Genomic DNA, 14,240 nt, shown 5'->3' with positions numbered 1-14,240 from the left:
GTTAGAAAAATGAAGCCAGAGTCATTCATTCACATTTCTTCATTTATTGGACACTTCCTATGTGTCTGCTATGGGCCCATCAATGTTCTAAGAACTTGGAATAGAAAACAGAATTAAACAAAGTCTGGGTACACTGGCTCTTGTCTGTAATCCCAGTAACTCAGGAGGCTGAGGCAAGAGGATTCCAAGTTCAAATCCAGCCTATGCAACTTATCAAGAACTTCAGTAACTTAGTATGTACCTGCCTCAAAAATAAATAAATAAATAAATAAAATTTAAGAAGACTGGAGATGTAGCTTAGTGGTAAAGCATAGCAGGGTTCAATCTCTAGTATATCCCCTCAAAATAAAACCGAATAAAAATAAAAGTTTCTTTCTAATGGAACTTATGTACAAGCAAGGAAAAAAATGGTTAATAAAAAATAAAGATATACTAACCAATAACATCAAATATTTGAAGTCAGATTTTGGTACAATGTCAACCAGGTATAATTTGTTTTTAGGAACTTCAGCTATATAGTCAACATTTTTTCCTCTGGTTGGGGATGTCTTTCCTTGAAGAAACTTGGATGTTCCACATATCTTTTGCTTTTTTATTTAAACAATATTTATTACAGACTCTGCTATGTGCCTGACATTTTTAACTTTCCATAAACAGGGATGTAGTAGACAGTAAGTCAGGTATAATTTCTATCCTTATGAAATTTCCAGTATATTGGGAAAGAAAGAGAGAAATCAAATTAGTCTATCAATTAACATGAAATTAAACTAGTCATAAATTCTATTGAGGAAAGATACATGGGACTCTGAGATAATTAGCAGGCTCTGACATAGAATGAGTGTAGAGGGGTGTGTGTGTGTGTGTGTGTGTGTGTGTGTGTGTGTGTGCGCGCGCGCGCGCGCGCCTTCCTGTCTATATGCACACCTGGATTTGGGGGAGCCCAGAGAGGAACCAGAGGAAATAAAAAGTAGCCTTCCATTCCACCTCAAATTATAGAGCGAGTGCTTCTTTTAAAAGACCTTCAGGTGATTAGTATCTTGGTTGGAAATAGTTAATGGACTGGCTTATGTGCAATTTTTTTTATTAATCTGCAATAAAAAAAATTAGCCTTCTAGAAAATTCCAGGCATCAGCAAGCAGGTGCACTGGCTTTTGAATTTGGAATCTTCTCCTCTCTGGAGCAATACTCTGCCTTTTTAGGTCACAGAGAAGTTCTTCACTCCATCTCCTTATGAGGCTCTTGATAATATTTCATGTGCTACAACAAAAGATAAACCTGACTATTGTAGAATAATGTTTTTATGGATGAAGGAAGTGAGACTCAGAGAGGTTAATTGATTTTTCTAGTATCACACAAGTGTGTGGCAGAACTGGGACGGGTATGTTTCAATCCGGTTGACACCAATTCTATTTCATTATATCTGGTTTGATTCTTCATTAAATTTTTATATTTGAGGTTATTAATTTAACCCACAGCAAATCAATTTGAGAAATTAATAAAAAATATGATTGGTTCTGTCTGTATGTAGAATACAAAATATTAATGTTATTTTATGTCCATTAATTTTGATAAAATTAGCATAAGTAAGATACTTTTAATGTTTTAGCAATCCCACCGTTATATTTTAAGTGGAAAAGAGTTTTATGATTTAGTTAAGAGCTTTGACTTTGGTGGCAGATTTATTTAAATAGTATCATATTTTAATTCTTTGTAGCTCAAAATTATATAATGTTGGATGAAATCTGAAGTTAATAGACCTTATTTTTAATTTTCATAACCATTCATATGGCCCACAATAACATGAGTATTGTAGAGATGTTTTAGTTTATCAAGTAAATAACAGTTTTTGCATTTTAAAACGGGTAGGTTAGCTAGTGTGGTGATGCACTCCTGTAATCCCAGTAACCTGGGAGACCAAGGCAAAAGGATTGCAAATTAGAGGCAGCCTCAGCAACTAAGCAAGACCCTGTCTCAACACAAAATTTCTAAAGGGCTGGGAGTATGGCTCAGTGTTAGTGTTCCTGGGTTTAATACCCAATACTGCAGAAAAACCAAACATAAAAGACAAATGGAACACATAATGAATAATTGTGAGAAAGTTTTGTAAAAACACAATCTAAAAAAGTGTCACTGTATTTGTTAAATCTATGTCAACTAGAGCCCTTTCTGAAACCATAGCAAAAATCCCTTTCAATTTACCACACACAGGATGGTTTATCATTATAACATGTAATTCATTTTAAACATTGTGTAATAATTTTTGTTTGTTTTTGAAGAGGAGACCCTTTTATTCTTTCAACACTCCCTTTACTAAATAAAAAAGACCAAGTAGTTCTGAATTACTCCTAACTCAGATAGTTCCCCTGGAGTAATATTATTCCATCATTTTCCTTTTATTAGATGTTACTTATTTTGTAAATTAGAAATAGAACAAAAATAAATTAGAAATAAAACAAAATAGCCTTTTTTCATCTATTTTCATGTAGGCTCACATCGTTTTAAAAATGAGCAATAAATCATTAATGAAGACAGAATATATCCTACTTGTCTGTAAGGTTTATTCCTAATCAGTTATTTTAAAATACTTACGAGGTTTTGCTTATAATCCTCCATTAATATAATGGCTTGGAGAATAATTGTCCAAATACAGGAGTTTTAATACTGGAAATAAATCCAGTCAATTTCATCAAGTGGCTTCTAATAACGAAGTTGGGTCCAAACAAAGGACAATCATGAGTCCCAGCCCATTCCCCCAGGGAAATAAAATCAATTTTAGTTTACCAGTCTGTGGCATCGAGGCCTATGGTGTCTCTTCCAAGACACCTGAGATGAACAGATAGAATAAAAGACCAGAAAAAGAGAATTTCTCATGGAAGGAAGAGAAAGTGAAGCTTCCAGGGAAAGAAATACAGCTATCTGAACTGCATTTTAATGCATAGACTGACAGTTTTCATGCTAACCCTTGCTTAGCACACACTTTGTGAAGTCAGTAATTGCCACAATTGCTAATTCCACTTATAATTTTTGTTCTTCTCTCCTGCTGCAATCTCATTGTAATTTTGTCTCTTAGTAGTTATAATCAAAATAAGAAGGTCTTTGATGATTTCTCTATTTTGCACAATTTTATTTAAATACTGAGCATGCTTCTGACTCCCTCCCAGAATTACCTTTGGGAACAGGGAATTCTAGATAGCAGGAGGCTCCATGTTCCTATGAAATAGAGTTCCTCAGCAACTTAGCAAGGCCCTAAGCAACTTAGCAAGACCCTATCTCAAAATATAAAATAAAAATTTTCTGGGATGTGGCTCAGTGGTTAAGCACCACTGGGTTCCATTGCTGGTACCAAAAAATAAAAACAAAAAAACCCCTCAACTTTTACTCATTTGAATCCACACCATAGATGTACTAACTAGGAGGGGATAAAATCATAAAATCATCATTCCTTATGTGGACATATTCTTGGCACGTCATTTGTGTTTTTAACTTTAAGAATTGAGTTCTTGTTTCATTATGGTTTCCAATGAATGTGTATAAGAGAAATACTTATTTTAAAAATCACAGAAACTATCATAAACCAATGTAGCTTATTATTTTTAATAAAGTACGAATTTTATATACTTGGGAACACTGTGTAGAAACATCTTTTATTAGATATTACTATTCATTAGGTCTATTTTGTGAAAGAAATTATGAAATTGTAACTCAACATTTTGGCTCTTTAATCTTACAAAATACCAGTCAGAATAGGTAGCTGTGTAGACTTGTGGAAGATCTGTTTGCTATTCTATAGTCATGCAAATAATAAAAACTGTCAATTAAATAAAAACATTTGGGGGGGTTGTAGGCAAAATGGTCAGGAGGCCTGGCATGTAAAATATTACCAGTGCATTAACAAGTAGTTTGACAACTGTCATTTATTAGAGCTAAGGTGAAAGCGGCCTTCTTCATAAATGAGCTGTGATTGACAACGGAAATTAACACATATGTAATTATCTCAACTCTCCTTCAGAGATTAGCCATCCATCCCACAGGATATCAGCAATCTAGCCCTATAAAGAAATTTTGATCCTGGTAATTAAGCTACCTATTAAGGATATTTTTAGGCACAATCTGGTGTGCCTACAATTATCCTTTGGTTTTAAGAGCAATTTCCTTCTTACATTCTGTTCTTCAGCCTGGCACTCAATGATCTCAGGCTGCTTTATGGAGACCACAGTCTTCTACTAGAGAGGTGTCCAGCTTAGTCAGCCTATGGCCTAAGTTAGAGGGGGAAGCAGAAATTTTGGTTTCATCTGTGACTCCAGGAGTTGAATGTGAGCATCAGCCAGCCCAAATTTTACACTAAATGAAGACAGTATTCGACAGTATTGCCAATGCTTAGAACTGTGAGAAAATTTAATCTTAATTACTTTGTCTGCATTACATTTTTGAAACTTGCGTAGTTACTGCTTGCGAAGGTTACTTAACTCTAAGTTCTTTCAAAGTAAGACATAGTGGGCACTCAGTAGGTATCAATCAGTGTATTAGTTGTTTAATGTCCTTGATTCTAAAATCCACAAGTCACCAAAACATCTTTCAAAAGTTATTAGGGCTCTGCCATTGCAGATAGTTTGGCATGTGTACTCTCATTTAAATAGTCCTCTTAGTACTTGAAGGGGATAACATTCTTATTATGAAAAAACTCTAGCTTTGTCAATTACAAAAAAAAAAAAATCCAAGATTGACTTCTTCAAATGCAGATTAATTTTTGTTTCTAAAAATACATCCTAATCTATTTTGAATTGCCTATCCATTTAAGGAATGAATTACAGTTGGACGATTGGTGATATAAACATTTCTTTGTGAGAACTTTATACTATCAAAAGAAAAAAAATCAAAAAAAAAAAAAAAACAATGACCGACTGATGTGTATTTCAACAAATTGAAGTTGTACTAAGTCACCAGATGTTTTCAGCTGAATCAAGCCTGCAGATGCCATTTCGTCATTATTCCTTAAGCTAGGGATTACAATTGGCTAATGTGGTGACATTTGAGGGTTCCAAATGAGCTTGCTTCTCTTTTGTTACATGCAACTTTGGCTTGTAAAGAGCTCTTGCCTCAAGAAGGGGCTGTCTCCTACCCTGAAAATGTTTTCAAGGAAGTTATCAGGGCTGTTTATTTTCCTGCTCTTGCATGTGGTCTTTAGTGAGGTCAAGGGAATGGCTACAGATGACAATTGGAGCTATTTCCACAGCTGGCTGCTGAGAGCCGGCAGTCCTTTACAGATGAGCTAGCATGTGGAGGTAGATGATATAAAACATCTGTCACAATGGGAATAAGCAAAAACAACTGCCTTTGAAGATTGCCTTTTAATGATGAAGTGGGAGGGGGGAGTTCTGCCTCCATGATGAGAATGAAAGATGTAGTTGTTGGCAGGCAGACGGCTCCAGGCTTGCTCTTGCGTGAAAGAAAGAAAAAGTATATGTTGAAAACCTCTGACGCTAGTCAAATTGCCTGATTTTGCTGAACATTCATTTCCTTGCCGATCCCACAGATAATCTATGAGAAAGGAAAGGGAGTGTTAAGAGAAAAAAGTGAAAGAAAAAGATAAAAAAAAAAAAAACAACTGAATAACTTTAAAACATAACTTAAATAACTGAAATTTCAGCTGGTGACTGAGAGGTCAGAAAAAAACATTTTGCAGTAAGTTGACTTTAATGGATTTTAGCTTTGTGTTCCTTTTGACAGAAAATCTGAAAGATAATATAAAAATTGTATATCATTGAGGCCACATTATGATAAACACTAAAATCTGAATACCCCATTCTAGTATTTGTTTCTCTTCAAGGAAACTTTTGATTGAATAAAACTATCTTCTAAACTATTTTTTTTTGACAGAATGGTGTTAGTGTAGTGTCTCACTTCATCTAGCTTTGAAAACAAATTAAAAACAGTGAAATTTACACGTATCTTTTATGTCCTATAGTTTCTAAACAAGGAGGAATCTTTACCAGAGATTAGTTTTGAGAGAAAATAAATGTTGAACATCAGACAACAATGTATTTCTAAAGGTCCTATTACATGCATAGTTGTACCTTGGTCACCACTGATCCCAAATCACCTTTGGCAGCTCTGGTGAGGAAGTGACCACCATGGCTGCCACCCATGGAATTGTGTTGTCCTCTTTGCCACCTGGACAATAAAGTGGATGCCCCATTCTCAGCTCATATCTTATTCTAAACTGGTTTCCACAGAGTTCCCTTGCAGGTGCTTCTGATTAGTAGAAGTCAACAGATCTCTATATCCAACAGCAAGAGGGTTCAGAACATGTTAAAGGAGGGTTTTTTGTTATTGCTGCTGTTTTGGTTTGTCTTTGTCTTTTGGGGTTGTTTGGTTAGGGTTTTTTTTTTTCAGTTTTACATTGAAAAGGCAGAATTGTTTTTTTTGTAGAGAATGAATAACATGTGGAGAGATTATTAAAAACTAAATATCTACAGCCCTGAATGACAGAGGTACACCACAGAAAGCAATTGAATTGATCTTAATGAGAGATCTTAAAAAGAAAACAGATTTGGAAACACTTGTGGTATTGAAGGGACCAGACTACAGGATTGTTAACAGGGGATGAAGGAGAAGGCAAGAATGACCCAGAAGTTTCTATATTATTCCAAGAATCTAAAAGAGGAGAAAGAATATGCTCTGAGGATGAAAGAGCAAAAAGATATTCAGGATGGAATACAGTCATTTTGTGGTGCCTGAGATTCTACATAGAGTGAGTAGTTGGAAATTTGAGTCAGGAGTTTAGGATAAACACCTTGTCAAAGTGAACTTATAAAAACTTTTAAGTTTCAATCTAACTTCAGCAGTTTTGATTAACTTCCTCAACTTCTAACAAATGGCAATATTTTAAAATTCTATTTTAAACACCTTACTAACACTTATATTACATTATGAGGTATGTATGTATATTGGATTAATCAAAAACTTTAGATACTCAACCTTACTGTTTTACAAGGCATACAGCACCTCTTCCAACACTTGGCTCCAATAGCTATGTCTAGCACATTGGTGAAACAGAAGATGTTATTTGGAAAGAATGATGTTTCCAGTGGGAGAATTGCCACAAAAATATGTCATAGGAGAAGAAAGGGTCTTTTTCTTTTTGTAATGGAGATTTTATAGAGAAAGGCAAAGACCCCTTGAAGATGACTGAGAAACTAAACTAAACTTTACCGCCAGTCTGTGGTGATGATGAAGAGGCATATTAATGTTACTAAGATTATTTCAAGCTGTTTGGCCCTTGAGTAAGAATTAGAGAATTAATAAAATGATTATGAACCAAACCAAGAATCTCTTTGGAAGCCAGGCAATAGAAAATTCAGAGTCATGATCAACAGCACATAGAACAATGCTTCTTAAGCTTTGCCATAAATGGGATGCACCTGAGAAATGTATTGAAATACAGACTGATTCATTAGGTCTGGAGTAGACCTCCTGAAATCCTGCACCAAGATCTCTTGTTTTATCTGGTCTCAGATTACACTTTGAGAAACAAGGAATTAGAAGAGTTGAGACCATGCTATTAAACTAAGACAAAGGTAAAATTACACATATTACTGTTTAGGAGAAATGACAATAAGATCCAAGTGAATAAAAGCATATAACTAAGTTTCTGGCACAAATCCTATAACAAATATGATTCTAAAGAATAGCAACAAAAAAAGCTGCCTTTCATCTCACCTACTGGACAATTTGATGTATATTAATTAACATCTTGAAAGCTGCTCAGAATATATCTTGATTGGATGCTGTTAGTTTTAGACACGGGGTGTTCCCCAAAGGCTCATGTATGAGACAGTGCAAGAAAATTTGGAGGTGAAACAATTGGATATGAGAGCCTCAATCTAATCAATATATTAATCCATTGATAGAGATTAACTGGTAACTATAGGCAGAGAGGGTACCGCTAGAGGAGAAGGGTCAGTCAGGGGCATGTCTTTGGGGTTTATATTTTGTCTGTGGTGAGGGGAGCTCTCTCTCTGTTTCCTGATTATCATGTTTGGAGCTGTTTTTCTTTGCCACACCCTTCCACCATGGTGTTTTGGCTTACCTCAGACACAGAGCAATAGAGCCAGCCATCTATGGATTGAGACCTCTGGAACTGTGAGCCTCAAAATAAACTTTTTCCTTCACTAATTGTTCTTTTCAAGTCTTTTGGTAACAGCAGTGAAAGAGCTGACTAAAACTAACATAGAATTTACCTTAGAATATGCCCATTCCATGAGGACATATTTGATCTCTGCATTTGATTAGAAAACACTTCATCAATAGGGCTTATGCTGAGTTTGAGACATGTTAATAACAATAATACTTCAAGAAAGAGTACCTTTAAGGGATTAAATTTGTTCTTTAATTGAGTCATGACTTTACACCTCTATTTTTGGATCTTGCTGAGTTGTTAACTCCAACTAGGCAAATTCTTAAAAATGTCTTAAAGGAGAAAAGATATAGCCCAGAAATGTCCTCTGAGAGACCACAAAATGAAGTGCATTTTGTAGAAAATTGCAAGACAAAGAATAGCTACTTTCCTAGTAACAGTCAGAATTGAGGTGCCTTGTGACATATTCAGGCAATATACACTATAAACAATGGCCCTAAGTAAGAGAACAGGCAGCTTTTCCTCTTGATCACCCCTGTGGTTTGAGAAATGATTTCCCAGGCCCATTCACCAACAGGATATGGCAAAACCTTGAAAATGATACACAGCCAGGACTTTGGGTCTATTTGTCAGTAAGGAGAAGTTTTTAATGAGAAGGTTTATGACAGCTCAAAGTCTTGAGTGCTAGTTAAAGTCAAGTAAACATTTTACTAGACAAAAGATGGGGTCCATAAATATTCAGACATCTACTGGGAACCCAATTTGCCTTATCATTTAGAAGAAAAAAGGCCTGGAATATTGCATCTGACATGCATTTGAAACTTCCTGTACATTGAAAATCCACTTGGAGGTATACAAAGTGATTGCTGTACAAGTGAATAAAGCATTTCTTCTCTTATTTCACAGCAAGGTTTGACAAGACTCTTACACAGATGCATGGCTATTAAGCCAGTTTGTTACATGGGAAAGCCCTTGGGGTGGGGGGGAAACTTAAGCTGCTTTTGTGGCTCTGTGCATTGGCTATAATATATAAAGGAAGTTTTGCAGCATTTAATTGGGTGTATTTAATTATTCCACAAAACAAAAATCATGTGGGGAACACCAATGTTAAACTTCCCTGAGTAAGGAGAGACCCTCAGAAGCCCTGGAATTCTCATGTTAAATAATAAGAAGGTCCAGTTGGCAATGACAGGGGCATTTTTAAAGGGAAACAGAGAAAATGGATGGTTGGATCTTTTAAAAATTTTTTTTATTAGAGCATTATTGTTATACATAGTAGTTGAGTACATTTTGACAAAAATCATACATGCAAGAATTGGTTGTATTCCATTTCAGTCCCCATCTTCCCTTCCCCTACTCTTCTTCTTCCTCTCTACCAACCTTCATTTTATTAACTTATTTATTTATTTATTTATTTTTGATTGTTGCTTTCTGCATATATATATAAAGTTGGAATTCACTCTGGTATATTAGTATACATACATAGCTAATTTCATTAAGTTCATGTTGCATTTCCACCCCTTTCAGGTCTCTCTTCCTTCCCTCTTGATTTCCTTCTTGGAATCCAGCAACCTTTCCTGTATCTTTATTATATCCAACCCCTCACTGTTTTTCCCCTTATTTTGGTCTACCTTCTGAATGTGAGAGAAAACATTAGACCCTTGATTTGTCTGAGTCTGTCTTATTTCACTTAGCATGATGTTTTCTCTTTCTTGATGGATTTTTAAAGTTCATCCTTTTGACAAATCAAGAGAATGCTTCTGTTATTTAGTTGAATACCCTTGCCCAGTTTGAGCATGGAACTGCTGCTATTTTATTTTATTTTATTTTATTTTTTGCATTGTGTTGAAACCATAAGAGCCCTGTACGATGACCAAGTGCCTTTCACTTGTTTAGTAACGTAGCACCATTAACTAAGCAACTTTTCATAAAAGTCACTGTGCTAGGCTTTAGGACCATTAAAAAATGAATGTACAAGGTGTTACAAATGTTGGTAAGTTCACTGTAAGTGAACTTAGAATCCATAGGGAGAAGTAAAGTATGATTAAAATCAAGTCTTGTGTAAAATGTTATGAGAGAAGCAAATGACCAACATTTGGATCAGTCATAGGAAACGTTGCCTAGAATGTAGTATTTATGAGTGTTAGAGGACACAGGCAAACCTGCTGTAGATGCCCACCATTCCTGGCAAAGATACCAAAGGCGAGAGATTAAGGAGGGTCAAAGAATAATGAGTAGTACAGTGTGGTGGAAAGAGAGGCTTCATATAAATGGGCTTGGGGAATCAGGCTGGAAGGGTAAACGGGAAGCCATGTGATCTTAGTAGATCCTGTATACTAAGCTAGCAAGACCATCCTAGATCCACCTACAGAAGGCTTCTTTTGGATGTAGATAATGCCATAACACAGCAGTAAAGCAAAAGCTTATTGGTGTCCCCACTGCTCATTTACTTTACTTGAATAAGGAAAGCATGAATAGAAAATGTTTCAATCCCACCACTGAATTGCCTTCTCTACTGTTAAATTCCTCCTACATGTTTAAGCTCGCTCAGTTGTAAAAATGAGATCTAGGTTGCACTTTAGAGAGGTAGCTTAACAAGGTTTCCCTTATATCTCCACTTGGAATAAAAACTATGAAAAATTGGTTCTGCTCATCTTTAAAGTATTATTCAAATTTTTTGTTTATTGTTTAAACAGGGAAATGGAGCTATTCTCCTTGTCTCTAATATAATCTTGCATTATATAGTTTATTTATTACAGTGTTTGACGTTTCAAGCAGCTAGCACAAACTGTGTTTAAATTCCAGCTCCCTATCCATTCATCCCTACAGGGCAATGTGAAGAGAAACATAGTGCCTAGAAATCAAAGGTTTCTATTATATTTTGAAAAGTGTGGAAGGTGATGAGATATATTTGGATATATTTGTTTGGTGGTGTCATGGCATAGTTATCTCTAATTTTTGTTGTTTTGATCATTTTGATACCTTCAAACCAATTTTGGAAGGATGTAATGCTGCAGTCTGGCTGGGCACAAAATAACCAAGCCGCCAACCAAGCCGCCAGGAGGCACTTGTAGGTTCAAACAGGAACTACTTTATTGCCCGAACTCTCAATGGGAGTGCACACTCCCCAGGGACTCTCTCCACCCTCTACAGGGCTCTGAGAGAACTCAAAAGTAGTGGGGCGGGTGCTGAGGCAGCAGGAGCCGCCCTATTGCCAGACAGCAGGGGTCTATATACAACTGAATACACAGCCTGTTTCAATCCAGCATCATCCAGTCACAGCAATTATACACAGCTTAACTTAATTATCATCATTTTAAATGCTCCCTGGTTTCACCTCTCAACCACTTCTTCTGGCAAAATGCCAGGTACTATTCCGACTCTACTGTGGCTCTCAACAATGTAATATATCTCTATGGGGAAGACATAAACCAGGGGGCCCCTGCAAAGCAAAGGACTTTAGTTAGATCACTAGCTTCCCCACACAAATAGCTTGATTTTTTTCCCCACATCATCTACACCACACCTGTGTTAGTCTGCTTTTTGTCATTGTGACTAAAATACCTGACGATAACAACTTAGAGGAGGAAAAATTTATTTTGGGTTCACAGTTTCAGAAGTCCAAGTACATGGTTGGCTGACTCTATTACTCTTGCAGGAAGTGAGGCAAAAAGTCAGAAGGGTGGGGCAGAGGAAATCTACTCAGTTCAAGACAGATGGGGGAACAATCGGGAGGAGCTTGGGACAAAATATATGAACCCAAAGGCAACCCCTGTGATCCATTTCCTCTAGCCATGTCCTACCTGCCTATCTAGTAACCATCTAGTAGCCCATTCAAAGTATTAAGTCATCAAATGGATTAATCCACTGATAGGGTCTAACAATAATCTCTAATAATCTAATCATTTCACTTCCTACGTTAACATGGAAGTTCTTGAAGACATCCCATGTCCAAACCATAGCAACACCACATAGATTTTCATGACTCATATGTTGTGGGTTGTGGATACCTCCAGCTGAGAGCTGATCATTGTTTATGTGATTGGAACCAGACAAGAACACACACAAGTTTGCCCTTTGTCAGAGCTTCTTTGACAAGAAGCTTGCTAGAGAGATCCTGGGATCTATCTATGAATAATTAATACTTCCACTGACCCAGTAATCATGATCTCCTTAAGTAGAAATATAAAAGGAAAGAAATATAGTAACCCATCTGCATAACAGAATATTAATAGGATCCATTCTTTTAACCAGATATAAGAGCTTAATGATGGCAGAACTAAGTGTTCTTTGCACTTTTGATCAACAAAATAGTTAGCCCCAAATTCTCAGATTTTTTAGCCCTTCATCAATAATAGAATATACTTAAAATCTACTTTGCTTAATTAGGTTTCTAAAGAAGCTTTTTTAAAACATTAATAACTACTACTAAACATGTTTCTTTCATATTAGGTGCAAAAGTCTAAAGGATCAGGAAAAAAAAATCATTGTTGATAGTCCTACTTATCTATGCACCTGCTTTGGTAAGAACTATCAGTGTGACATATTTACTTCATATTCTCATTCAAAATGACACCATTGTATTAGTAGGTAGGTACTTAACCAATAATTAAGTATTATTAATTATAATTAATAATTATAATATAATAATTGAATATAATAATTGAATAGGCATAGTATATAATTAGGATTCTTTTAAGATGGTCGCCATGAATAAAACTAATTTGGTTTTAGTGTATTTTAATATTACATTAAAAACAATTAATGATAACTGAATATAAAACCAATCTAGATAATATTTGATTAAAAGTGAAAGAAAAAAAAACTCTGCTTTTATAACTAATAGATATTCTTTGGGGAGGAGTTACTAGGGATTGAAATCGGGAGCACTCAACTACTGAGCCACATCCTCAGTCCTATTTTGTATTTTATTTAGAGACAGGGTCTTTTGAGTTTCTTAGTACCTCACTTTTGTTGAGGCTGTCTTTGAACTCATGATCCTCCTGTCTCACCCTCTCAAACCAATGGAATAACAGACATGTGCCACCGCATGTGGCCTAGATATTCTTTCATTAGGCAACCTACATACATAATTCTTTGATGTTTACCATTTAGCAATGAACAGTGTCTTTCTTTTAAACATCATTCCCCTGGTTCATAGCTACATTTTATGTAGTAGTCCAAATATTATACCAGTTAAATCTAATTCTGTCCTAGTTTAGGAAAGAAAAACTCAGTCAAATGAATCACATTTCCAAAATAAGTAACAAAATATCTTTGAACTCATAATGACCATAGAGCCATTGAAAACCATAATAGTATTACTTCCTTTCCATGTTCAAATATAGAATTTGGGCATTTGATTTAAATATCAGACCTGTAAGAGACTGGTTTGTATCTTAATCTCAGCACAGTAGCTATTGTTTGCTGTTACTTACAAGGAAGAGACAGTGGATAAATACTTTGCTCCATTTTCTAATTACTGCAGTGTCAAATTATTTCTAATTTTGTATAAATAGAGTTTATGAATGTATGTGTTTGTATATACAGGATTTCTAACCCTTAGGACTAATGATATTTTTTGGCTGGATAATTCTTTTTTATAAAATGTTTTTATTAGAGCAAAATAGTAGGGTTCATTTTGACATAAGCATATGTGCATGAAATATAATTTGTTCCATTTCCATCCTCACTACTTCCTCTTTCCTTCCCTTCCTTCTTCCTCCTGTTCTCCTCTTCTACTCTCCTGGTCTTATTTATTGTTTTTGTTTTAAAATTGGCACTTTATAGATATACAGAAAGCCAGAATTCACTGTGATATATTTATACATGTACATAGTATATTACATGGTCAATATTCTGCAATTGCTCCCTTTTCCTGGCTCCCTTTGTCAATCCATTTCTTCTACACAAATCATCTCCCTTCTATTTTCATAGAATCTCCTCTCCCCTACCACTTTTTTTTTCTTTCTTTCTTATTTTGCTGTTCTTTCCACGTATGAGAGAAAACATTTGACTCTTGACTTTCTGAGTTTGGCTTATTTCACTTAGCATGATGTCCTCCATTTTTATCCATTTACTAGCAGATGCCATAATTTCATTC

General features: G+C 35.5%; 1 protein-coding gene across 14 annotated transcripts in view; it reads left to right on the top strand.

The window, feature by feature from the left end:
• The window catches only part of Rbms3 (RNA binding motif single stranded interacting protein 3), a 1,318,386-nt gene that overhangs the window by 1,231,825 nt on the left and 72,321 nt on the right, over positions 1 to 14,240 (top strand). The gene's annotated exons all lie outside the window — the stretch shown is intronic.

Source organism: Ictidomys tridecemlineatus, chromosome 2 (genome assembly GCF_052094955.1).
Source record: "Ictidomys tridecemlineatus isolate mIctTri1 chromosome 2, mIctTri1.hap1, whole genome shotgun sequence".
Lineage (NCBI taxonomy): Eukaryota > Metazoa > Chordata > Mammalia > Rodentia > Sciuridae > Ictidomys > Ictidomys tridecemlineatus.
This window is presented reverse-complemented; position numbering and strand designations above follow the sequence as displayed.